Source organism: Giraffa tippelskirchi, chromosome 7, assembly GCF_054371585.1.
Source record: "Giraffa tippelskirchi isolate mGirTip1 chromosome 7, T2T-mGirTip1v1.2.pri, whole genome shotgun sequence".
In the NCBI taxonomy this organism is placed as follows: domain Eukaryota; kingdom Metazoa; phylum Chordata; class Mammalia; order Artiodactyla; family Giraffidae; genus Giraffa; species Giraffa tippelskirchi.
In genome coordinates this window covers 48,427,063-48,453,624 of record NC_137281.1, presented here as the reverse complement: position 1 = coordinate 48,453,624, position 26,562 = coordinate 48,427,063, and the positions used below count along the sequence as shown (strand labels likewise).

At 51.9% G+C, this 26,562-nt stretch overlaps 2 long non-coding RNA genes across 2 annotated transcripts; one reads left to right on the top strand and one right to left on the bottom strand.

The window, feature by feature from the left end:
- Positions 1 to 396: 396 nt before the first annotated feature.
- Positions 397 to 3,181, bottom strand: LOC145515068 (uncharacterized). Its single transcript, XR_014060662.1, has 2 exons — positions 2,099 to 3,181; positions 397 to 1,601 (listed from the first exon to the last, which is right to left on the bottom strand). It is a non-coding gene; the product is annotated as an uncharacterized LOC145515068 (long non-coding RNA).
- A 114-nt stretch (positions 3,182 to 3,295) lies between these two features.
- On the top strand, positions 3,296 to 25,540 carry LOC145515067 (uncharacterized). The gene is made up of 4 exons (XR_014060661.1): positions 3,296 to 3,819; positions 20,638 to 20,949; positions 21,270 to 21,465; positions 21,539 to 25,540. It is a non-coding gene; the product is annotated as an uncharacterized LOC145515067 (long non-coding RNA).
- Positions 25,541 to 26,562: the final 1,022 nt, after the last annotated feature.

Below are 26,562 nucleotides of genomic sequence, written 5' to 3'. Positions count from 1 at the left end.
TGGCCATCCCCAAAGAGAGCACATCTCTGGACATCCTCTCAGCGCCCAGGGAGGCGAGTCATTAGTGAAGGGGGATCCAGGCAGAGCCCCACAGTGCCCACCCCTCCCCAGCTACCCCTCCAGAGAGAACCAGCCATGGCCCCCGCTTCTTGCGGCCACGAGCTCCCAGCTGGAAGTCCAGGCCGGGCGTGTCTGGCCGGTGGAGGCCAGCCCATTTGCCCACAGCCCAGCTGTAGCGGAGCCGGGATGCTGACTACCCGCAACTGGTACTTCTCTCCTGGTCTCTGCCTCCTCCCTTCTCAGCACAAAAGGAGGGCGACCCCCTGAACACAGACGAGGTGATGGGTGGCCATGGAGAATGACACGCAGTCACCACTCACACAGGTGAGCCAGTGGTCAGTCAGGGCTCCTCAGGAGACAGTCCAGGAGACTTTTTAATAAAAGAAGACTCTTTACAAAGTGTTGTCATGGAAATCACAAGACAGTGCAGAGTCCAGCGCTGGGCGTGTAGGGGGCAGGATTACTAAAACCCCAAGAGAACATCAGGAGCAGACGCAGCTGACCCCAGGGACCCAGCAGGGAGAGCCTTGGGGAGTGAACCCCTGGTCCCTCTCCTCCCTCCACCTTCCAGGTCAGGGAATGTCCCCTTTCCCCGACCTGCCCCAGACTCGCAAAATGAGAACGAGCTTACCAGCTTACGAGTTTACGTGTGTTGACTTTTCCCTCTGTGTCAAGCATCTCACTAACACTTGACAGATCATCATCTCACTTATCCTCACCCTGATCTTGGGAATGACCTCCATTTTATTTGTGGCGGGTGCCCTACTCTTGGTCCTCACTATGACTCTTTCCCTGCACCCCGACCTGACCCCTGGAGCCAGCACCTGCCCTCTAGGATGTGGGGTCAATGTCCTGAGTCGGTTTTGGGTCCATAAAGCAGGTGGGAGAACTGAAGAGTCACCCTCCTGCAGAGAGATGTTCCCACTGTGGATTATGGAAAGCAGGGTGTGACTACCTCAGCTCCCTCGATGCCCTGGATGCTTCTGAAGTGCGCATTCTCCTTTGTTTTCCAGATTTTCTCAGTGGGTTTAAGCTCCAACAACCCCCATTTTTAACTGTCCTGACAACATGACTGCATGGCTCCTTCCCTCCTGGTCTCCCCTCCCCACTCCCTGTATGTTCTTCCTGTGACCACCTCTCAAATAAACTCCCTATTCAAGTCCTCACTGCAGGCTTTGATTTGAGGAGAGACTAAGAGGAAGAAGCCCAGCGAGGTTAAGTGACTCACCCCAGGTCACACAGCCTCACTCAGGTTGAGCAGCCAGGCCTTCTGGTGTCTCCTCCCCAGGACCTTGCTGAAGCCCCAAGTCTTAGAAATGGTGGTGTTCCCAGATTCAGAGACTCCCCAAGTTCCTGGACGGGTGCCCAGTGAATGTCGGGGTTCTGTCTTATGTGTGTCAGGCATGGCACAGAGTGTGCTTCCAGGAATGCCCCACGAGGAGCCTGGCATCGCCTCCTGGCTGGTAGCCAGCCGCATCCCTGCCGGGCGCTCGGAACGCGGGGCCTTCTGTTCCTGTCCACAGTACAGACGCAAGGAGGGTCTGCTCAGTGTCAGCGGAGTGAGCTCCAGCACAAGGAGCGGTGGGGAGCGGGGGACGGGGGACTGGGGGGGATGTGCCTGGTGCTCTGCATTCAGAGCTGTGCGCCGTCCTCATAGACAACCCTCCCACCCCGCCCCACCCTTCCCCTCCACCTTCCCAATGTGGCTCTGACCGTGTCACTCCCTGGTCCAAAGTCCTGCCCAGTCCCCTGGAATAACATCCTAAGTCCTTAACCTGGACCACAGCCCCAGTCCCCATGCAGTCCAGCCTCCTCCTCCTCCACGTTCCCCCACATGGCCCGGACTCCCAGGACGGGGCAGGAGGGGCGGCCAGATGAGCATGGCTGTGAGCTGACACACAGACCCCACGAGCTGAGGCGGGGGGTGGGGGCAGGCACCGGGCTCAGCACCTCTTCCGTCTACCAGCTCTCCCAGCAGCGGGGAAACTGAAGCACAGAGAGAAGCTTAGGGCTCGCCCGGGGTAAGGGAGCTACTGACTCGCTCAGGTGGATTCCACGGTAGCTAGGTGACTCTACCCAGGGGCCTCCCCTCAAGGGGCAGAGAGCTGGGACATCGAGGACTCCGTGGGACGTTGACACAAGATGAAAATGAAGCCGAACAGGAGTTCTCAGAGGGCTTCCAGGAGAAGGTGGCACATGAGTTGGGCTGGGAAGGCAGAGAAAGGTTTAGATAAATGGGAAAGGACTCTGGAGCAGCAAGGACAGTGAGTGAGCATTTGCGGTGACACGAGCCAAGGAAGGAAGGTGCCCAATGCCTCGGCCATTGGGCTGCAGAAGCGTGTGTCCAGCTGCAAAGAGGACAAGCAAGGTGAGTTTTCCGAGCTGCCCATCGCCCTGGCACAAGAATCTGTTCACTGAGGGGCCTGGTCTGAGAGCCCATTTTCTGTTGCAACTTCCCAGGGCATTTCGAGTGGAGTGTGAAATCACATTTGCACAGAGGGGTGAACCTTTCTGAGGAGCCATTTATCCCCCAAAATAGGTTCGCAAGGCTTGTAGGAAGCTGAGCCCGTGAATCCCATTATACACAGCCCTGGGCTTCCTCAGCCCCGTGTTCTCAGCTGCCCGGAGGAGGCAGCTCTGTGAGAGTGGGCCAGGCTCAGTCTCTTTTCTGTTTTTGCACCCTTGAATGTCTGGGTGCACGTTTACCAAGTGGATGCCTGTGTTGAATTTGGCAGTGGGTTGCAGGAAGGAGCTGGGAAGCCCTGGAGATATTTGGACCTGGCGAGGAGGTGGTCGTTGGCTTATAACAAATTTGCATTCCTGTACATCAGCTCCGCGGGGCTGGACTGGAAAGGAGGCTTATTCATCATCCAGGGTGGAATTCGGGCCCTGGGGTGGCTGGCTTCCATTCCTCTCCCTTGCCCATGTAATCAATCATGTAAATAGCAACCAATCTGTAAGGAACAATAGAGTTGTGTCCTGCGTTGGTACTGTCCTGGCACAGCCGAGCTCTGTGGGCAGTGGGACTGGTCACGAGAAGGAGACGCACTCAAGTCTCGCAGCAATGGAATGAACTGTGTCCCCTCCTCCATTAGTTCAGTGTTGCTACCCTAACCCCACTGTGATGGTATTGGGAACTAGGGCCCCTGGGAGTGACTAGGGTTAGATGAGGTCACAAAGGTGGGATCCTCCTGATGGGATTAATGGCTTCATAAGCAGAGAGGAGGGCTTCCCAGGTGGCTCAGATGGTAAAGAATCTGCCTACCAATGCAGGAGATGTGGGTTCGATCCCTGGGTCGGGAAGATCCCCTGGAGAAAGGAATGGCAACCCACTCCTGTATTCTTGCCTGGAGAATCCCATGGACCGAGCAGCCTGGCGCGCTACAATCCATGGGGTCGCAAAGAGTCTTACATGCCTGAACGACTAAACCACAGCAATAACTGCAACAAAGCAGAGAGGAGGAGAGTTGACCCTGCTCACATAAGGACACAGGAAGAGGGCGGCCGTCTGCAAGCCAGGAAGAGTCCTCACCAGGAACTAACCACGCCGGTGCCTTGATCTCGGACCTTCAGCCTCCAGAGCTGTGGGAAACAAATGTCTGTTGTCTAAGCCCCGAGTCTGCAGTGTTCTGTTACAGCTGCCTGGGCAGGAGGGTAACACAGAGGAGGGGGAGATGACTCACCAGGCAGTAACCTGGGATGGAGACCCAGGACAACACGATGAGAAGTCAGCGTCAGGAGGTTCAACAAGAAAGTCAGGTGAGGTGATGGGAGAATGCAGGGCTCCTCCTTCTTCCTTTTAGGAATAAAAGCCCTTCCCAAAGCTTCAGGAGGACACATGGCTACCAAGGTAGACCCCACTACCTTCTGCTGGGTGTGGTCTCGTGACTGTTCTTGCTTGGGGGGGCGGTGCATGAAGGGATGCGATCCACATCCTCACGGCCCTCAGATCCACTCTTCCCTGCCCTGGTCTAAGCGCTGATGTGGAGCTAAGCTTCTGTCTTATGGGCACGAACATCCCCAGGAGGTGACAGAGCAGGAGAGTGGCTGCTGAGTCCCTCCGCCTGGACTGTCCACCCCTGAGAGAGAAGCTGGGCTCCACAGGTGTGAGCTGCCGTCCGGAGGGGCCTGTTTGTTGCAGCAGCTGAGCCTAAACCTGACTGATCCATGGGCTGAACAGGAAGTTTACCCCCTGGGGAGCTGTCCTCACCCTGAAAGGATCCTGTTTTACTCTTGGGAGGAGGTTTGCTGTGGATTCAGTGGCTTGATATCAAGGCAAGTCAGATAAGCTCTGCTCAGAGCTGAGGCCCGTGAGGCAATGCTTCTGCCTACACGTTGGCCAAGATGTGTTTGTTTCCCTTGAGAAGCCTGGAATGACCAGCTGATCCATCAGCGGTACCTGGGCTCCCAACAACCCAGGACAAGCACGGGACAGGAATATAATCAGACCTTTGTCTTGTTAAGACACTGAGATTTGAGGGTTGATTGTATTTTTTTTTAACTGCATCAGAACCTCAACTGTCCTGACTGATGCACTGGCTGTGTGACCTTAAGTGGCTTACTCAGCATCTCTGAGCCTCAGTTTCTTCACCCTCAATACCATGGAGACGTGAAGATGATGCTTCTGACCTAATTCATTTTGTGGACAGGTTGAGGAAAAACTGTATCTTTTAAGTGCTTAGCAGAGACCCTGGCACTGGCTGGTCTCCATCAGTTCTTCTGACTCCTGCCAGTTCTGATTGATCTGCACTCTGCCCCACCCCCACCCCCAGGCTTGTCCACCTTTCCTTCTTCCTTGACTTTATTCCTGGACTGCTCGGTTTAGCAGGGGCCCCTGGGGTTTTGATGTGTGCTGTTTGACACCCAGGTGACATGTTACAAACTCCAGGAGCCTCTGTCAGGAAGACGAGGCCACAACGCTTGTTAGTTCCTCTGAGATTGTAGATTTTTTAATTCTTTGAGCCCACCCTTTCCATTAGCTGAACTTTTATAGCTTGGAAAGAAGACAGAAAATTGTACACACTTCCAAGAACTCTTAAGGCAGTTTCCATGGCATACAGGGCTCATTATGTCCATGCCTACGTCCAAGTTTGGGACCCAGAGACTTTAAAAGCCCCACAGAGAGCTGGGCTTGCTCCGGGCCATCCAGTGTGCGGGACAGCAAAGGACACAGGCTCTGGGCAGGCAGCCTGAGTCCCGGCCACGGCTCTGCCCCTGACGACCTGCTGCCTCACCCTCGCTGAATTCTCTGTAAAATGGGACAATGACAATGTCTGCTTCAGAGGGCTGCTGTTGGGTGAAAGCAGTTAATCCGTGAAAAGAATTTAAGAGCCGTGACTGGCATGAAGCAAAAGCTCAGAAAATTCTAGCTGCTGTTATTAATATGATTATTTCCAGTTTGGATCTGGAATAGCCTGCCTTTCCCCTGCCTGCTTGCTCCTCCTGGAGGGCCTTTCCTGTCCATCCGATATTCTCAGCCACTGCTTCTGACATTCAGATGAGTCGGGATCCCCTGTGTGGCAAGTCATGACAAACTTGCTAGAAAGAATTGTTCAAGTTCTGGAACTGATGAAATATGCAAATGATTCACTCCTTGCTTTATAAATTAGACTTGATTTGTAGATCAACATAGCATATTAAAAAGCAGAGACAGCCCTTTGCCAACAAAGATCTGTACAGTCAAAACTATGGTTTTTCCAGTAGTCATGTACAGATGTGAGAGTTGGACCATAAAGAAGGCTGAGCGCCAAAGAATTGATGCTTTCAAACTGATGCTAGAGAAGACTCTTGAGAATTCCTTGGATGGCAAGGAGATCAAACTTGTCAATCCTAAAGGAAATCAATCCTGAATATTCATCGGAAGGACTGATGCTGAAGCTGAAGCTCCAATCCTTTGGCCACCTGATGCGAAGAACCAACTCAGTGGAAAAGAGCCTGATTCTGGGAAAGATTGAGGGCAGGAGGAGAAGGGGACGAAAGAGGATGAGATGGTTGGATGGCATCACCAACTTGATGGACATGAGTTTGAGCAAACTCTGGGAGTTGGTGAAGGACAGAGAAGCCTGGCGTGCTGCAGTCCGTGGAGTCACAAAGAGTTGGACACAACAGCGACTGAACAACAAAATACACTTTTTAAATTAAACCTAATTTTTGGGGGGGTCACACCCCACAGCATGTGGGATCTAGTTCCCTGAGCAGGAATCGAATCTACACCCTCTGCAGTGGAAGCTGCAGAATCTTAACCACTGGACTGCCAAGGGAAGTCCCAAGTTTCTTTGTAACTTGTAAATTATTTCTTGCTTTATAATTTAGACCTGACTTATTCTCCCTCTCACAGCATCATTCTCACTTGCATTGCTGATATGCCTTCTTTTTAATGGTATAAATCTTTTTGTTAAAAAATATGTCAGTAAAACAAGTGAAGAAAAATTAGAAGATACAAATAAGTGAAAATGAGAAAATGAGAATCACCCCAGCTGAGAGGGAAGCACTGTTGACCTGTGGACATGTTGCTTCTGTATAGACGCTCATCGTAGAATTACACGGGCGACCTCTATTTCTCAGACACTATCCCTTTCGACGTCATTCTGAAACCCAGTTCTCTCTTTTTCCATGTAAGTTGCCGGCACTCAGAATGTCACATGGGGAATCGTGAGGTGCACAACCACCCAGGGCTTTTGGGTGGTGGAGGTGGACTGGGAGAGGAGGAGGGGGCTGGCCAGGAGGTGGTCTCTCTGGAGCAGGGGCTACATCCTAGAGTGGGTTCCACCTCAAGTCAGCTGTTGGCCCAGGCCTTGGGACTACGGGGTGGGCACAGCTTCTCTCTCAGGGCCCCCACTGGGCCAAGAGCACCTCTGCAGAGAAGGGAAGGAGTGGTTGAGAGCCCTGAGCAGGCTGGAGGAGCAGGCTGGTGGAGGGGACATGGCGGGGCACCCACTGTGAGCCATCTGCCATCTGGGTCAGTCATCCTTTTCCTGTTCTGCTCATCCCCTCTCGCTCATTGCCCAGGGCCCCCTCTGAAGGAGCCAGTGGACTGCTCCGGCCTCTGACTTCCAGCTGAGTTTGGTCAATAAGGGGTTCTGGCAGGAGCAGAGGGTGGCAAGAGGGTGGAGTCTGACAGGTGGGAGTGGGGAAGGCTCCCTGTTCTAGACTCGGGGCGCTTGTCAGTTTCCATGGACCCTGCCCTTCATCAGCCTCTCTGTGGTTCCCCAGTCCATTGTGTCCACCCCGTTCTGCCAGGGCCTGGCCTGTGCAAGGGCTTGTGGTCTAGCGGGGAGATGATCGGATGCAGAAATAGGGCCCTGAGGGGCCCTGGGCTCCTGCCCACAAAGACATCAAAGCAACCCAAGGATTCTGGGGCTCTTGCTCAGAGGACACGGGAACACTGGAGAGGGACATCCCCAAGGAGAAGTGCCATGAGCCCAGCATCACCCCCTAAGAAGGGAGCTGCCTTAATCCACTGGGGTGAGGGCTTCTCCTGCCAGGCCCTGTGCTGGGTGCCAGGGCCACTGTAGGACACGGGCAGGGGTGTCCACTTGCCTAACAGAGGTGCGTGCCAGCAGGCCAGGCAGAGAGCCGAGATGCAGAGGAGCAGATCAACGAGATCACTGCCGATGTGGACAGCCGTCCTGCAGGGGACACGCAGAGTGGTCACACCCGAGGTCAGCACTGGCCACAGTGCGGCGGGTCCCACGGCTGACACTGGGCAGTGAATCAAATTGACCCCCACACTGAGAGATACTGCCCTTCCCCCAAAGAGGACACTGCTTTCCAGCCTTCTGATCAAGTCTGGGAGAGACCCCCCACTTAGAGCTCAGAACTCCTTCGCCAGCAGTAATCACCGGGCCCCACCCCACGCCCCTCTAACAGGGGGACGGCAGGGCTGAGGTGGCGACGGGCCTGAATCCCATAGCAGTGTTTTCCTTTTCAGTTTTTATCTGCAGAGATACTGTTTCTGTGTGGTGATGCTGGTTTTCTGTTTACAGTTAGAGGGGCAGAGTTTCCTTTCTAAAATACATGCATTTAAAAAGTAAAAGGAGAATCCAGTTAAATAAATAGGCTAAATAATTAAGGATTCAGTCCAGGAGGGAGGCCTGGCAAGACCAGCCGCCCTGGTCTCGTGATTTCGGACGTTCAAGAACCCTGTGGTCTAAAGCGATGGTTCTCAGAGAGGGGGCCCCGGCCAGCGGCATCATTGGCCCCCGGGAGCCTGTAAGAGATGCGCTGTCTCAGCCCCCGGCCTGGCCCCCCAGGATCAGAACTCCCGGCCCTTCCCGTGGGCCCAGCCCTGTCCCTGGTGGAGGGGTGGGGGGGGATTGTGACACTTTCCCAAACCTGAAAGCCGCTGCCCTCAGCCTGTGCTGTTCCTGCTCAAGCGGAGCAGGAACTACTTAGAAGCGAAAACACTGAGCCAGGACCCCCGGGGCTGGCCTGGCCAAGGGCCCTCAACCACGCCGCTCAGAGACCTCGCAGCCTTCAGCACTCAGCTGACTCAAGATGGATGTCCGGGGCTTTCCAAACGGGTTCGCGACGCCCTGCTCCTTCAGGCTTTCCTTGACGCCAGGTTCTCTGCTTATAGGTGCTGGCACCCGCCAGGGATGAGGGGAGGGGGAAATGATCACCACGAAGCAGGGGGCCTCCAAGTTTTGGGGGCTGTTACCATCCCCCCACCCCCTGACTCAGACAGACAGTCTAGATCTCAGAACCCAGAGCAGAGGCTCATGGGTGACACTAACCTCCCCAAGAGCCATGCGCAGTGATCATTTTTATCCTCGTTTATTTATTTTTTTAATGCTGGTCTTGGCATACTATATTGATAACAGATCAGGGAGGATGGGCAAAGCTTTCCTTAAAGGGCCAGACAGCAAAGATTCTATGCTTGCTGGCCATGTGCTTCTGTCACAGCATCTCAAGTCTACCCCTGCGGCGTGCTCAAGGAAGCATTCCTTGCGGGCCAGGAGGCAAGCAGGCCTGCTGGCAGTGATGTGCAGCCCCATCCGGCCCCTCTGCGCCCACCTGTCCCTCCCCCCAGGGGCCATCGATGGCCCGCCGCTAAGGCCTGCTCAGACACTGCCCTCAGTGGAAGGGAGAAGCCCACCTCCACCGACCGGTCAAGCCTCAGATCCAGGACAGCTCCTCCCAGGACAGACCAGGGCCTCGTGACCGTGACCTTACAGTCCAACCTCCCCACCCTGGGCAGTGCTTCACCCCCACCAACTCCCAAGACAGAGAGATACTGTCAGAGCTCTCAAGAAAAACCTCTGTGCCTCAGGGCTCATCTCCCAGGGAACCCGTGGCCCACCAGAAGCTGCCACCAGCTATGAGAAAAACCCTGAGTGAGCCCATTTCTTGGACTCAGGAGGCGGCCCCCAGTGTCCAGACTTGAGGACAAAGCAAGGCAGCGCCTGCCGGCCTCCCTCCCCCCCAGAGGCTAGATGCTCTGCTGCGAACCCAGGAGATCCAGCCCCAGGTCGTGCAGATGCTGGTGGGGCTCCAGGCCGGACCCCTAGCATGAGGCTTCCTTGGATTAACTTGCGAGTCTCCAACAGGTGGCAATGTTTACTGGGCAGGAACCTACCTAATTATCTCACAGATGCTCACCTGGAGCATCTCAGTCCTTCCCTCCTCCAACCTCTCCATCAGCCCTGAGAAAAGGAATACACAGCTTTTAAGTCCCCAGGTTCTCGAGAAGCTTAGACTGGACAGAAGAGATGCACTTGGCCTATGGCAGCCCCTCTGAGCCAGCCCCCCAGGGAAGTAGAAAGTCCAAAGGGGTGTGGTTCAGTAACAGGAGACCAGCTGCACGCTGACACAGGGACAGAGAAGTCACAGCCAACGATCATGAAAAGAGAGCACCGACAGGCAACGGGATAAACAAACTGCGGTCCGTCCATACAGAGCAATGCTACTCGGCAATCAAAGAAACAACAACACAGATGAACCGCTAAAATATTACGTGAAAGAAAGAAGCCAAACACGGAAGAATGCATGCTGGGTGGTTTCCTTTGGATAAGGGTCCTGAACAGGCAGGAGTAGTCAATAGTGATAGAAAGCAGATTGGTGTTGCTCGGTGATGGGGAGGAGGGCTGCCAGCTGACCAGGGAGGCACACGCAGAGCTCAGAGGGTGGTAGGTGCTCCATCTTGATCTTGGTAGTGGTTACGTAACTGAACACCATCGCCCAACTTGGTGAACGGCATCTCCATGTGAGCAAATCTGGCTGGCATTTTAAGAGATGGAAACCAAGTCTTCTCCCCTTGAGAACAGGCCAGAGGTCGTGACTCACTTCGAACAAATAGAATTAGTGGAAATGACGGTGTGACTTCAGAGACCTGGTCATTAAAGACGCTGCGTCTTCTATTCTAGTCTCTCTCGGCTCATTCCCTCAGGGGGAGCCCTCGGCTCTGCTGTGAGGATGCTCTAGCAGCCTGTTGGAGGAGCCCTTGAGGGGAAGCGCTGAGGCCTCCTACCGGCGGCCACACCAGGGAGCAGCCCCTCCAGCCCCAGCTGAACCATCAGATGGGGAGACAGCCCTGCCGCGCTCCAGCTGCGTCCTCACCAAACACCGGCCAAGCTGTCCCGGAGTTCCTGACCCTCAGAAACGAGGAGGTAGTAATTGTTGGCTGTTTTAAGCCACTAAGTTTGAGGTGAGTTGTCACACAATAAGAGGTGAGTGATAAGAGAAAAATGCTGTTTTCCTTGCTGCTGACCTGTCAGTACACAGTACGGTGCCTGGCAGTAGGCATTCAAATTAATATTGATGGGTGAATGAAGAGTATGTGAATTAAATTATAAAGAAAATAGGAACTATTGTTCGAATATTGTATGATAGCCTTAAGGGAGATAAGAAAGCATTTGTTGTGGACCTACTACGTGCAGCCATTACCCCACATTGGTCTATTAACCTCACCAACAACCCCCGAGATGAATAGCTGCTGTCAATGTGCAGACGTGGAAGCTCTCTTGTGCTTGGAGGCCCTGTCCGAGGGCACAGCCTCCCTCACCACCAGCACCCCCACCCGAGCGGTGCTTGTGTCACAACCACTGACCCTGCACTGACCCGTCATCATCACCCAGAGTCCACGCTTACATCAGAGTTCACTCTGGGCCCTGACACGGACCTCCTTCATCCCTAGAGCCCTCAGTTCCTAGGAATGTCTTCTCATTGTAGAAGCATAACTGATGTTTGCTACACTGAATTTGAAGAGGGAAGAAAAATGATAGCGGGAAGAAGCGAAGTGCAAATATGAAACGTCAGCTTTCGGAAGAGGACACCAAGGCATGGAGAGATTCCATGACTCAGATGCAAACCATGGGCTGGTCGCGACCCAGCTGAGCCGAGCTTGAGAAACTGAGATGAGCAACTTCTCATCGAGGGAGCTCCCCTATTCGTCACTGTCATGGTGTCGTTTTATTTTACTTTTTAACTGACTGCAGAGTAATAGACGACTTTTTTGTAGAGATTGGAAACTACAGAAGAGCCTAAAAATTTCACGTCATCTACCTTCTCCCTTAGCCAAGAAGAAAGCAGTCGTGTATTTGGTGTACCTTCTTCTGATCATCTATACCATTTTTACGTAATAAGAACGGGAATCGTATGATGCATATTATGGGAAGGGTTTTTCAGCCTTGGCACGATGACTGTCATTTGGGCTGGATGATTATCTGTTGTGAGGGGCTGCCCTGTAGATTGCAGAGTGTCTGGTGGTACTCTGCTGCCTGCACATGCCAAGAGCTCACCCAACTTTTAACAACCGAAAATGTCTCCAGATGCTGCCATACAGATATTCCTCCCCAGCTGAGAACCAGCTACATCATTGCCTGCTTGTTTCACCTCCTCAGATGCCATAAGTGTTTTTCCAGGCCATAGGCATATTCTCACACAGAATGTTTTAATGGATGCTTGGGTTGTGTCTAATCCATGGGCCATCGTCTATTTACCGACACTCTTGGGGGCATCCCTGCAGCTTCCAGTTTTACTCGGCTTGTTTTCAAACCCTGGGCATCACTTCAGTCTTCACCTCCACTGAGGAATATCTGCACTGTGTCTGGTCCAGAAAAATACAATTTTTCTTTGTTCTGCAGAAAGTGCCCCGGGAAGTCTGGGTGGACTGTGGCTTCTGTAAGGAACTCTCTGGCAGGAGGAACTGCTTTCAAAGACTTGGCAAGCACAGCCTTCACCTTGCTGTGGATTTCCTGTGACGAGCTGGGGCCCTGAGATGCTAAACAATAGAGCCTCGGTGGCACGACCTCTTCCCTCGCTGCTGGAAGTCACTACAAAAAGCTCAACACTGCTTTCGCAACCAAGCTGCTCAGAACTAATTTAAAACTTTTGATTAAGCCAGCATCTAAAATGGCAGCCTCAGGCTATTCTTATTTCCTCTGAGTAGTTAATTACAGAGCTACTGGTCGACCTGGCCAGTGTATTGGATGAAATGCCTCAAACAGGGCTCCCTGGGGAGCCTGGAGTTGTAATGGAGAGAAGCTTGGACTGGGGGTTGGAAAACCTGGGGTGCTAGTCCTGCAGTGTGGACTTAGGAGGCTTAGAATCTGTGTGAGCCTCAGTTTCCTCATCTGTAAAATGGGAATAACACCTCCCGTATCCAATGCCCAGAGATCTTGGGAAGGTCCCATGAGTTTCTGTATCTGTAGATGCTTTGCAGAGTGTCACAACTTATAGAAATGTCAGCAACCAATGGGAGACTTACGTCAGGAGCAGGCTTTGTAACTATGATGCTCCTCCTCAATTAGATACTGTTTCCCTCAGGATTCAGGGCAGGAAAGAGAAGTCATTCTAAGAAGTCAGATAATGACAAGTGTTAGGAAGGATGTGGAGAAGGTGGAACCTTTGTATTCTGCAGTGGGAAGGGAAAATGGTATGGCTACTGGTAAATCATCTGGTGGTTTCTCAAACAATGAAATGTAGAGTTACCACATGACCCAGGAGTTCCACTCTTGAGTACACACCCAAGAGGACTGAAAACATCCGCCCACATGAACACTTGTACACAAACAGTTACAGCAGCATTATTCCCTAGAGCCGAAAAGTGGAAGCAACTCACATGTCCATCAAAAGAAGTGAATGGATGAATGGAATGTGATCCATGCCCACAAGGGAACAAAACTCAGTCACAGAAAGGAATGGCACACGACGCAAGCTACAGTGTGGGTGAGTCTTGAAAACACTCTGCTGAGTGAGGGAAGTCAGACGCGGAAGGCTGCTCGGCATGATTCCATGTATATGGGGTGTCCAGAACAGACAAATCCATACAGACTGAGAGCAGGTTGAGCAGTTGACTGGGCTGGGGGATGGGGAAATAGGAAAGGTTGCTAAAGGGTACGAGATTTCTCTCTGAGCTGGTGAAATGTTCTAAACTGCCTGTCACGATGCTTGCACACATCTGTATAAAGCAGCCAGGTTGAGCAAAGTCTTGGGCGATACAGAAAATAGTGCTAATTTTAGTTCTGATTTTCAAGTCAAGTGGGGATGACAGTGGCTTGTGCCTTTGTGTGTGATGTTCCCTGTCACAGCGTCGCAGGGAACACACAGCAGATGCTCAGAAAATAAAGGCCGCCAAGTGAGAGAAGGAACAAGTGGGTAAACAGAGGATGGAAACCCTGCTATATGTGGCTTATTCAATGATAATGGACGAATCTTAGCAATACCATGAAGGAGGCGGGAAGAACTGGGAGACCAGGATACACACAGATACTATTGATACTATGCATAAAGTACATAACTAGTGAGAACATACTGTATAGCACAACGAACTCTTTTTAATGCTCTGTGGTGACCCGAGTGGGAAGGAAGTCCAAAAGGGAGGGGATATATGTGTATATATGGATGATTTATTTTGCTGTACAATAGAAACCAACCCAACATTGTAAAGCAACTATCCTCCAATAAAAAATTAATTGAAGAAGAAAAAAAAAATAATAACATGACATTAACATTTTCAGTCCCTTTCTTTGCTGAATGTTATCCCATGTAGGAAATCTGTTTTGCTTCTTTAGATCTCGCTAGTTTACCCAAAAGTCAATAATAAAAATGATTTTTTACATATGCATTCACTCGCTACATGCTAGAGCACTTCACTCATACTGAGACGTGGGTCCTAGTGTTATTTCCATGTTATAAATGAAGAAACGGAGCATCTCAGCTGCTCTAGCGATGTAACGGCCTGAGGTACAATCGCATTCAAGGTCATTCATTGCAGCACTAGAGTAGCAAAAGATTGGAAACTAAACGCCCAACAAGTAGGCACTGTTTAAATGAATGATGGTATATACTTTGGGTAGAATATGATTTAGCTGTTGAAAAAAAGAATAAGGCAGGTATTTATACACTGATATAGAAGTATCCCCAAGATATAGTAATTGAAAATAAAAATAAAAGCAAGAGAGAGCACAGCATGTGTCAGATGCTATTATGTATTTTCTGGTACATGCTCTGGTTTTATCTGGAAGGATATTAAGCAAATAGTAAGAGTGGGTGCTTCCAAAGAGGGGTCTGAGAGGCTGGGTGTATTGTCAGGAGAGGCATGTGTATGCTGCAGTAACAAACAACTGCCTAGGTCTAAGTGGCTTAAACGACAGAGGTTTTGTTCTCATGTGTACAAGACGGACACAGGACAACAGGGGTTCTCTGGTCATAGATCACTCAGATGAAGGCTGACGGAGCCGTCACCATCTCTGACAATGCTGGTCATCAGAGAGCTCTGATACTCTGACAGTGAGCTCCAGCCTGGAAGTAACACGCATCACTTGTTTTTTTTTGCTTGTTTGTTTTGAGTCATGCTGTGAGGCAAGTGGGATCTTACTTGCCCAACCAGGGACCAAACCCTCACCCCTTACATTGGAAGCACGGAGTCTTCACCACTGGACCATCAGCGATGTTCCTAACATGTCACTTCTGCTCATAAGTCCCTGGTCAGCCCTTGTCACGTGATTCCCCAGCCACTGAGGGGCCAGGAGATGGAAATCTATGTGCACCTGGGGGTGGAGAACCTCTGTGCAGTATTAGTGCCAGCCACCCAGGAACAGACGTGGGCGGGAGGGTAACTTTTTCCCCATAGACCCTTGCAAACATTTGAATATTTTTCTTGGGCATATACTGCCCAAGCATGAATGGAAATGTCTAACAAGCGCCTCTATCAGAGTAAAGTAACAGGCAAAGTAGGCATAATTTCCAGGGAATCTAGAACTGAGAGGCCACAGATCTTGCCAGTTGAGAGGGGGAGGGATCAGTGCAGGCTATTTGACTTTCATGGTGCATTTAAAGAGCACCTACTGTGTGCTGGGGTGGGCTCTGTAATGGAAACATGAAGGAGCTCAGAGTCAACTGGAGGGAAGCTGGGACACTTGGGTTCAAGCCCAGGCTCTCCCTGGGTATCCTCATTCGCGTCACCCATTTACAAATGGGCCTCCAAGCACCTACTATGGACGGTTACACCGAGGGGGTTGAGGGTGGCGTGAACGGGGATTCTCTGGTCCACAAGGCACCTCACAGGTGGAAACAAGTGTGCATCTTCACCCGCTCCACCCCCCAACACGTTTGCAACAGGACATAGAGCCACCTCTGGGAGACCTCCATCCTCCCATTTTCCCCTCCTTCCTTTCACTTCCTTCTTTCTACTAATGGACCGACTCTCTGGGGTTAATCAGACCACTTTTCATTCTGTTAAACAGCATCATTTTTGATCTCTCCACTCAACAAATCTGCACAAGCCACGTTAGAAGTTATTTGTGGAGCATAATCTGCTTAGTATCTTATCAAAACTTTGAAAGCTGTAATTCAGTTCAGATGGGGCACTTGGGGGCTGCAAAGGGGGAGGGAAAAAAGAATGTCAGAATGCTGGGATTATCAAGATTTGGATTAGCAGGCAATTTCCTGAGTTCGCCGACTTCATAGATGAGGTCAGAGAGGTCCGTTCTGAGTGGAGCCCATTAATCTCCGTTGTTAGCGAGGAAGCGTTGGAAAGTGCAGGTGTTAACAGTCTCCGTGTTATTTTTGGGAGAATGTGGATTGAACACCCGCAGGAAGTGTACTATTCCCTTGCCAGCATCCTGGAGTGTTATTTTAGGCAGCAGAACTGAGGCTTGTGAGCAGAAGCTGGCTTTCAACACACCTTTAAGGCAAGAAGGGTACTCTGCAGGCAAGAATTCTGCTGCAAAGGTGGGGAAAATTAAAATAATGTGCTCTGCAAGGATGCTCATAAAGGTCGTCCATAGACCTCTCCAGGAGAGCAACGGCCTCAGCTAGGTCCATCTGACTTGGCGGAATATGTGGACCCGTCCTAGTTCTCTGTGTCAGATGGGCAAGTCTGAATGAAACTAGCCCGCACGCACACACACACACCCCAACTCAGCGTGCACACCTCTGCCTACATAAGGGCTGTTTCCCCTCTAATTTGAGGAGTTTACTCTTTAAATATAGATTATAAATTCTAAATTACAAAAAAAAAACCCAAAAAACAAAAACAAGAGTGTGTTCAACCTTCCTGAAAGGCTGTGTTGGAAATGCAATGGAATTTTCTCTTTTGCCCCCACTCCCCCAGCTGCACAGCAATTTGGAGTGAACGTCAAGAGCATAAGCTCTTAATGCCCAACTGCCAGGGTTCTGGCTTCCCAGCTGGGGGCCCTTGGGCAGATTTCTTACCCTCTCTGTGCCTTAGTTTCTCCATCTGTAAAATGAGGGAGGACGTAACTGTAATAACGTGTCTATCTAAAAAGGTGGTTTTGTTGAACTAATGCGAGTACAGGCACACCTTGCAGACATAGTGGCTTCAGATCCAGACGCTGCGAGAAAGTGAACATTGCAATGAAGAGAGTTACACAAATTTTTTTATTGCTCATGCATATAAAAGTTATATTGTACACCTGAAACCAATATAACATTGTAAATCAACTCTGCTTCAATAAAAAAGTGATGTTCACACTGTGCTGGAGTCTACTGGATTGCAATAGCATTACTAGTATTACTACTATTACAAGACTATAGTCTCAAAAAAACAATGTGCAAGGTAAAAAGCAATTCTTACCTTGAGTAAAAATATTTCATTGTTAAATATTTTATTGTTAACAATGCTATAACATCAAAGCAATAGCAAATGTCACTAATCACAGATCACTATTACAAATACAATAAGTTCAAAATATTGAGAGAATTAGCAGAATGTGACACAGAGACTTGGATTGAGCGAATGTTGTTGGAAAAATGGCGCTGATAGATTTGCTCACCTCAGGGTTGCCACAACCTTCACTTTATACAAAATGCTGATACCTGCGATGTGCAATAGAGTGAAACATGGTAAAATGAGGTACGCCTGTAAACCACCTGGAACAGCACCGGGAGCGCGGGAGGTGTGATGTGAGCTGGTTTTGAGGATGACAGTGGTGATGGTCACAGTGATGAGGGTGAAGGTGGTGATGGCGATGATGTGATTGATGATTATCCTGGTCCACGTGGGTGGCTAGGACAGAAGACCCTAGATGGGGTGACTTATAAGCATTTATTTCTTATGGTTCTGGAGGCTGGGAGGTCCAAGATTAAGTTGCTGGCAGATTTGGTGTGTGCTGAGAGCCCACCTCCTGGTTCATAGAAGGCCAACTTCTTGCTGTGTCCTCGCATGGCAGAAAAGGCAAGAGATCCCTGCATCTTCATTAAGGGCACTAACCCCATTTATGAGGGCTCTACTCTCAGGATCTAATGACCTCCAGGCCCCACCTCCTAGTACCACCACACTGGGGATTAGGTTTCAATGGATGGATCAGGAATATGGGTGGGGTGGGGACACAAACATCCAGTCTATAGCAATGTGGCTCCCTGTGTTTAAATGCATGATACACACAAGCTGTGGAGTCTAGGAATACATACGGGGTGGGTATTCATGAAGCTTGTGTTCTTATATCCTGAGACTACTAATTAGAGAGATCACTTGTGGTTAGCTGTCAACCAGCAAGCCCCACTGAATGGATTAAAATATCTCCCAGGGCTTGATTAGGACCTGGGAACACTTGGTTAGAGAGTCTGTGGTCATTTCTAAGGACAAGGAACTCCAGCCCCTTCCTGAGGAACACAGGCTCCACTGTGTAGATTTCGCTGGGAAAGTGAGATGGACAGTGCATTTCCCACGCACAAGAAGACCATCTATGCAAAGAGATGGGGAGAAGCAGAGAGCCCTCTGGCCTCATGACAACCTGCGAGATAAGATGCTGACCCGGCTGTTTCACAGACAAGGAAACCAAGTCCTGGAAAGACCACACACGGGGTGGAGGGAGCAGGCAGGGTTTGAAGCTGTCTACAGAAATCTCATCTCGAGCCAGTCACACCAGGGGACAGCGTGTGTGACTCGGCCGAGTGCTGCTGCTGTTCAGTCGCTCAGTCGTGTCCGATTCTTTGTGACCCCACGGACTGCCGACGACCAGGCTCCTCTGTCCATGCGCTTCTCCAGGCAAGAATACTGGAGGGGGTTGCCATTTCCTCCTCCAGGGGATCTTCCCGACCCAGAGATTGACCCCACATCTCCTGCATTGGCAGGAGGATTCTTTACCACTGAGCCAGCTGGGAAGCCCTGCTATCTGTGGTGGCTGCCAAGTCCAGAGTTGGCATTCTCAATCTTTCTGCCAGGGTGTCTCAGACCCTGGTTCAGGAGGTTCTTCTTCAGGCAGATGTTACAATGCAGATTCCAGCCGTGGCCCCGCAGATGTGCTCAGCTTGGAGGTCCAGACGTGGGTGAGGAGTCTGCACTGCACCGCGGCCCCCAGGTGAGAGGACTGAGGGACACTGCCCTTGGAGAAACATGGATTTCTACTCCACTGCCGCTGGTCTTCAGCCACAGTCTGGGTTTTCTAAAACAGCAGGCCAAAGGGACCAACCCTTTCAAGTGGACTTTGTTGAGACACTTGATGTCCAGCATAGAGGAAGGCAGATAAAGAAACAGCTCAGGAGCAGAAGATGGAACCGCAAAGCGGGCTCCACTGCTTCTTAGCCGGAATGTCACTTTGGGCCTTAGTCTCTTCATCTGTAAGATGGGTGCAACGGTCCTCATATGGTCAGGGTCCAGGAGATGAGGCTTCTGAAACACGATGCTATGTGTCCACCACTAATGACCCTCATTCCCAGAGCCTTCAGCCCCTTCTTCCTGTCCACAACAGAGAACACATCCCCAGGTGCGTGCCCAGCCTTCTCTGGGGAGGATAACTCAGCAGACAGGGTCAGGGTTGGGGACTCATCAGTCCCACCCAAGCCCATTGGAAGCAACAGCTTCACGTGGAGGAGGCTCTAATTACCTCACACAAGGAGGCAAATGGGGGATAAAATTACTGGCAACTCGAGTCATAAATACTTACTTTCCCTTTTAACGTTTTTACGATACTCCCTCTTTTCAGATGCAATAATTTACCCTAATGTGTTCCTCCTGCTGTGTTCTCCACTCATCTGACATCTGTGTAAATGTCGGGACAGCAGAACCAGAGTAAATCACATTCTACTGATTCTATGCATTTCATTCTACGGTGCAATGCTGAAGCTGCATCAGCTTTACCTGCCAGCGTGAGGACCGAGAACACCAGACTCTGCCCTCTGTGTTATCTTGATGAACAGGACATAAATTTTAACTCCCGCAACTGGAAGAGTACCAAAATGCCATCGAGTTGGTCTGGATGTTTTTTAAGGAGTTGGGATGGAACATATTTGTCTCATCCCGTTCACCCGGGGAGTCATGGATCAGTGTCTAGTGGGCCTGCCTCTAAACACTTAACGAGAGAACTTCGGAAGGACATGCGGAGAGAGAGGCTACTTGTTTTCTAAGATCACATCGTATGGGAAAGTTTCCCAAATGGAATTTTGTTGAGGTCTGATGTCATTTAAAGAGATAGACAGTGTCTCCATTGGGATTAGGCTCCAATGAGGAAGACAAAACAAACAAACAAAAATAAGTAATGGATGGTGGCTTAAACACACCATATTTGATTCTTTAGCATAAAAGAAGATAGTCAAGGCTGGCGTGGTGCTTCCATGAGTTTAACAGGGGACAAGACTCCTTTCAGCCTCCTACAGGGTGGCCTTCCTCCTTATGGTCCAAGATGGCTGCTGAGCTCTGGCCATCACATCCAAGTTTCTGATGGCAGGATGGAGGGAGAGAAGAAAGTCCATGTCTTCCTTCTTTTTAGAAAAAAAGAGTTTTTTAGAACTATTTTTAGTATTATTATTTTATTTTTGGCTGTGCTGGGGTTGTGCTTGCTGTGCTGGCTTTCTCTAGTGGCAGTGCACGGGCTTCACATTGCCCTGGCTTCTCTTGTTGCAGAGCACGGTCTCTAGGACTTGTGGGCATCAGTAGTTTCGGCACATGGGCTCAGCTCTTGTGGCTTCTGGGCTCTAGAGCACAGGCTCAGTAGTTGCGGTGCTCGGGCTTAGTTGTTCCATGGCATGGGATCTTTCTGGATCAGGTATTGAACTCACATCTCCTGCATTATTGCAAGCAGATTCTTTACCACTGAGCCACCAGGGAAGCCCTTGTTATAATTAATGAGTCAATACTGATACATTAGCATTAATGAAACTCCATACTTTATTCAGGTATGTATGTGAGAGTTGGAATATAAAGAAAGCTGAGCGCTGAAGAATTAATGCGTTTGAACTGTAGTGTTGGAGAAGACTCTTGAGAGTCCCTTGGACTTCAAGGAGATCAAACCAGTCCATTCTTAAGAAATCAGTCCTGAATATTCATTGGAAGGACTGATGCTGAAGCTGAAACTCCAATACTTTGGCCACCTGATGCGAAGAACTGACTCATTGGAAAAGACCCTGATGCTGGGAAAAATTGAAGGCAGGAGGAGAAAGGGATGACAGAGGATGAGATGGTTGGATGGCATCACCAAATCGATGGACGTGAGTTTGAGCAAGCTCCGGGAGTTGGTGATGGACAGGGAGGCCTGGTGTGCTGTAGTCCATGGGGTCACAAAGAGTCGGACATGACTGAGCGACTGAACTGAACTGATACTTTCTTCAAATTTCCCAAGTTTTCAGCTAGTGTCCTTTTTCTGATCGAGGCTTCCATTCAGGGCCCTCACACTTGACACTTGGTCACCAAGTCCCCGTAGGTGCCTCTTGGCTGAGACAGTTCATGCCCCTCCCTTCTGAGGAGACTTCCCAGAGGTGCCACGTGACGTGTCCTCTTGCTTCTCACTTCTCTGCATGACCTCAAGTAGTCACATGGCAATGCCAGCTGCAAGAGAGTCTGGAGGTGAGTCTTCCTTCCCGGTGCCATGCGGATGGCAGAGGACTAAGGAAGAGGTGGAAAATGGATCCTGGGGACAAAGAACAGCTCCTGCCATGGAAGGGTCTTAGGAGACCACCCTGGTGGGCCTTTGATGTGTTCCTAACAGCCCCAGTGGGCCAGGAAAGGTAAGCAATTACCCTGCGGTCACTCAGCAGGGCCCGGAGAAGAGCCCACCAAGTGCCCTTTCCCATCTCCCAGGCTCCTCCACACTTTCATCCGAGCAGATTCCAGCTATCATCCTCCTCTCACGTCAAGCCTCCGTTCAAGCCCCGCAGCCTTCAGGAAGGCCTCCCTCATCCCTGTCACCCTGGGCTGGATCGAAAGGACCAGAGGATGTGTTCTCCAGCAGGTCTGCTCGGTGAGTGCTCCCTGTGGGGCCAATTTTGTTTGCTCAGGGCTCCACACTATCTCCTGGAACCCTCAGAGCCATCTCACAGAGCAAGTGTGATTATTCTCCTAGCTTCATATAAGAGGCGGCTGAGGGCTGGCTCAAGGTCCCACTCGGCTCGGGATGGACCTGGGTTCCCAGGCAGACCCATCTCCAGAGCCCACGCACAGAAGTAGCGTCACATGGTGTAGGGCTGGGCCACCTGTCTCCCTCACGCGGGGATGGGGCATCTGTGGTCTCTGGGAGGCTCTCCCAGCTCCCGAGGGTCAGCAGGGCTGGCTCCTGCTTGGGGACCCGGAGGACCCCTGCCCCTGCCTCTCTGGCCCATTCTGCCCCTGTCCCGGCTCTGCACGGTCGTCACACGACAGTCTTCTCGGTGTTGGTGGGTCTGAGTCCGAATCTCCTCCTCTCGTAAGGACACGAGTCATCGGATTAGGGCTCATTCTAACCCAGCACGACCTCATCGTAACTTGATTAGACACGATTTCCAAATAAGGTCACTGTCACAGGTCCTGGGGGTTAGGACTCAAGCACACTCCAACGCACCCCAGGGAGCTGGGAGGAGAGCTACCCACATCAGCACAGTCCACTGGCCTGCCGGCTTGTTTAGCTTCTGTAGCAGAGTGTCAGCGAGAAACTCGTGTCGCTCTCGAACGGGGACCTGAGAGGGCTGAGTAGGGGAGGATTCACAAGGGACCTACAAGGGGTGGTGCAGCCATCTCAGCATGAATGGGGGGCTGCTCAGCTGGCTGAGGGGCTGGTGGGAGGAGTTCCCAGCGCCCCTGGAGTAGAGGCCTCCTGGGAGAGAGGCCTGTCTGCGGGAGCTGGGGCCTTCCCCAGAGGGACATGGACGATGTGAGCCTGAGCAAGGCCCACAGGCTCCCCACCGGCTCTCCCCCACCCCCTGCTCTCTTGCTGGTGCTTTCATTGGCTGAACTCACACGGAAGCCAAGCCAGGGGAGCTGCATTAATACTGTACAGTGTGTTACATGTCACAGCCTCCAAGGGCAGAGTGGAGAAGAAGAGGTGGCGGGAGGGTCCCACCGGAGGGTCCCACCCAGGGTCTAAACCACCCTGAGATGTGCTGACCGCCCAGGGCTCATGGAATGGCTCCCCCTTGGCTGGGGTGCAGGCGGGTAACCTGAGTCCAGCCCCCGCTGAGATGCCTGGCACCGACATCCCAGTCTGGGGGCAAGGCTCTCTGGGGGTCGCTGTGGGGCCACCAGCCTGGTTCAGGATTTCATTTCCAGGCTCTCATCCCACATCTCACAACCTCTTAGAAAGTCTGTGTGCTCGCTAACATGCTTTTCCAAATGCCTTCGCTCCCGGGACAGGCCAGAGTGAAGGTCTGGTTCTAACTCAGATTCCTAAGTGATGTCAACCTGGGTAAATGGTCTGGATCCCCCCCAAGGGAGAGACCTCACCCTCGGCCGGGCTTCTGAAGACACTTGGAGTGGAGGGGCTGTTCCCAGAGGTGTGAGAAGGGGCTACCAGCAACTCCCAGAAGACACAGACACACTCAAATCTGAGTGGGGAGAAAACGCTTTCAGAGCCCGGCGGAGCCCCGGACCCTGTGAGAGAGAGTGGCGTGGGCAGAGGGGACGTTGCTGCCGCAATGCCGCAAAGGAGGGTGACCAAGAAGAGTCTGATGTCTCTCAGCGCCCACCCCCGCCCCAGCCTCCTGCTGCCTCCCCTGTGGAATCCCACGGCGAGCCGGAGAGAAGAGATCCTGGGAGCCCAGTTGCACTGTCTTCCTCCTCGGGCTCAGCAGGACACAGGGCTGGGGAGAGTGTGAGGCTGAGCAAACCCCTTTCCCGGGGGGACAGACACCTGCTGTGGCTGCCGGGCACTCTCCAGAGCTTCACCCACATGACCTTGTCCAGCCTGGATCGTGTGCAGCCTCTGAGACGTGCTGGCGGGCTGCAGCTCAGGCACCTGTCCAATGCAAGGCCGGAAGGACAGCTACCCTGTTTGCACTCACAGCAACCCTCGTGGCTAAGCAAGATGTGTATCTTGTCCCCTTTTTCAAGACAGAGAAAACAGACTCTGAGAGGCCAGAGTCACTTCTTGAACGTGTGTCGATCAGTAGAACAAGGGCTGGAACAAGCACCCTCAGGCTTCAGGAACTCAGCCCGACACAGGGTCCTCTCTCGTCAGGTCCAGCCCAGGATGTGGGACGGGTGATCCGCTCCATGTGGTCACTCCAGAACCCAAGGCCCGTTTTCCTAGGGTCGTGGAGTCTCCCACTGGATCCCAGTGTCCAGTCAGTGGCCAGGGGATGGTGAAAGATGGTAGAAGTTTAGGGGCCAGCCTGGCCATGGCAACAGGGCGCTCCTTCCTGTATCCGTTGGCTGGAACCCAGTCTCGGGGCCCCACCTGACTGCTGGGGTGGGGGATGAAGTGCACTGTATGCCGGGAGGCAGGGGTGACATCACAGACTCCATGGGGCACCTCTGGTGGGCACCACATTGGGGGCAGAGTGGAACCGCGTGGCTGGGGAACGGGAACTCAAGGCATGAGATAGGGGGTGAGAGGCAGGGCCCAACGTGCGGCCCTCCTGAGCCCTGGCTTTGGAAGCCATTGAGGGGAGACACGACAGCAGACTAATTGACTCGGGTGAGGCCGCTCAGCCGGTGACCTGCACCCATGCTCTCCCGACCCCCATAGCTGATTCAGTGTTATCAGTGGTGGCAGCTCTGGAGCCTCCATCTCCAGGCAGGAAGGCGCTCTGCCACTGCCCATTCTTCTCAGAGATGCTTTGAGATGCAGGTCCACAGGCCTCTGGGTCCGGGGTCTGCAGAGCCAGCCCCTCACCTGTGCTGGGCAAGTCCAGCCCAGCCTTTCTCCAAGGCACCTGGGAGCCACCCCAGGCAAGTCACCACAGGGCCGGCTGCAAGTCAGGCCGCCTTACAAATTACCCCGTGAAATCTAAAAGCTTCAGCAATCCCCAGGATTACGAGGAGCCCGGGCGAGGCCTTGTTAGGACGGGCCTCCGGGAGAGCATGGAAGGTATTTACATTTGTTGAAGGGCTCATTTTGGTGAAGGATGACAGGGCCTCAGCCCCGGAGAATCATGTGTGCATGAGGGTTTTTTTTGCAGCAAACACTCGAACTCTTCAGAGGTCAGATGCAGTGCAGAGCAGAACCTCACTCAGCTTCAGGAAGGGTCTTGTTGTGGGTGGGTCTCATTGTGGGCGGAGTCTCATTGTGGGCTAACCCAGTGCCCGGTGCCAACCTGCATCTGGATTTTGGTGCCTTCCAGTTCTGCCTTCTGTGAGCTTGGCAAAGGTGACACCAGGGACCTTTTCATGGGTTCCAATTGGATTCAGCAAGTGCCTCGCCTGATGTCCATGCCAGGCACCTTCCATTCCCTGCTCTGAGGATCTTCCTGGCCTTGGGGGCCCAGAGGTGCCGTAGGATTTGCCCAGAGCCTATCCCTGCATGACTGAGAGAGTTCTTGCAACCTGGATGAATCATTGGCCAATGAGCAGCAGAAGCCAGTGGATAAATGTCCCTCCTTTCTCCTCCTTGAATGAGCTGTCCTGAGCAGCAATTGTTCATATGGACTTTAGGAAGATGGTCTCATAAAACCAAGTGATGGCTGGTTCTTAATACCAGGTGCTGGTCAGTTCAGAACAGACCTTCCTGCTGGTTCTCCTTGCCCTCACTTCCGCCTCCTGGGGTTGTACCTCCTAAGAAGGCAGGAGTCTGTAAGCCTTGCCTCGGGCTTTGGTTTCTGGGGAGCATGCATGCACGCACACACTTGCGCACATATTGACACGGTGATTATCTTGAGACTTCCCCAATCCTGGTAAGTCAAAGGGTCTTTCCTTCCACAAAAGGATCAACACGGCTCTCATCCATCTTGGAGACTATGGTTTCTATGGTAGAGATGGATGAACTGTCCTGGAAACCATTCCCCTTCACTCCAGGGCACACACCCACATCTCTGGCCTCCCGTGCCGCTAGGGGTGATAGAGTGTGAAGATATTGGTGTTGACTGCTCTGCATTGGATCCATAAGACGTGAATCTACAACCTTCCACTCACTACCTGCTGAGTGGAGAGGCCTCCAAGGACTAGGAGGAGGCAAACGCGGAAGACAGGAAGGAGGAATGTTTCCAGGAAAGATGCCCAACTGTGGAAATCAAGTCGGCGCTGGACTGCTGTGTGATCAAGAAATAAACCTCCGTGCATGAACCTCTCAAACACAGGGGCCGTGTACTACGGCAGGAAGACCATCCTCGTGAGTCTAACCTGCAGACTGCATGGAGTACATCTCTATGCACCATCCCACTGAAGCTTCACAGAGGAAGCACAATTCGTATTAAAACTGGACTGCTGTGGAAATTGAGGCATAGGAGTTTGCAGCATTCAGACCTTCACATGGTGAGCAAATGAGGGGAAGGCGCTCTGGAACTTTAGTGCTAAAAAGAACTCTTGCCACATGAAGCATGCCCTCCTCCACTTGACAGATGAAGAGACTGAAGTTCAGAGAGGACCAGTGACCTGCTTGAGGTATCACTCAGTTCCCTGGAGTGCTGACAGTGAGTCCTCCAGCCTCCGGATCTCCGGTGCCCTTTCTAAGGCATTGGGGACAGACATGTATCTTCACAGCCCTTGGCTGTCTCTTCTGGGGGTGGGGGGGTGGGGGGAAGCAAATGGTCCTTTTCATGAAGGCAATGACCAAAGAGATGAATCAGACACATCCAATGATTCAGTGCTGAGGCCAATGGACATCGGGCAGAGAAGGGGTGATGTTGTGGCAAAGGGCATAGTCAGAGAGTTCGAACCCATTCCTCTACTGACTAGCTATGTGGTGTGGGATAAGTGAC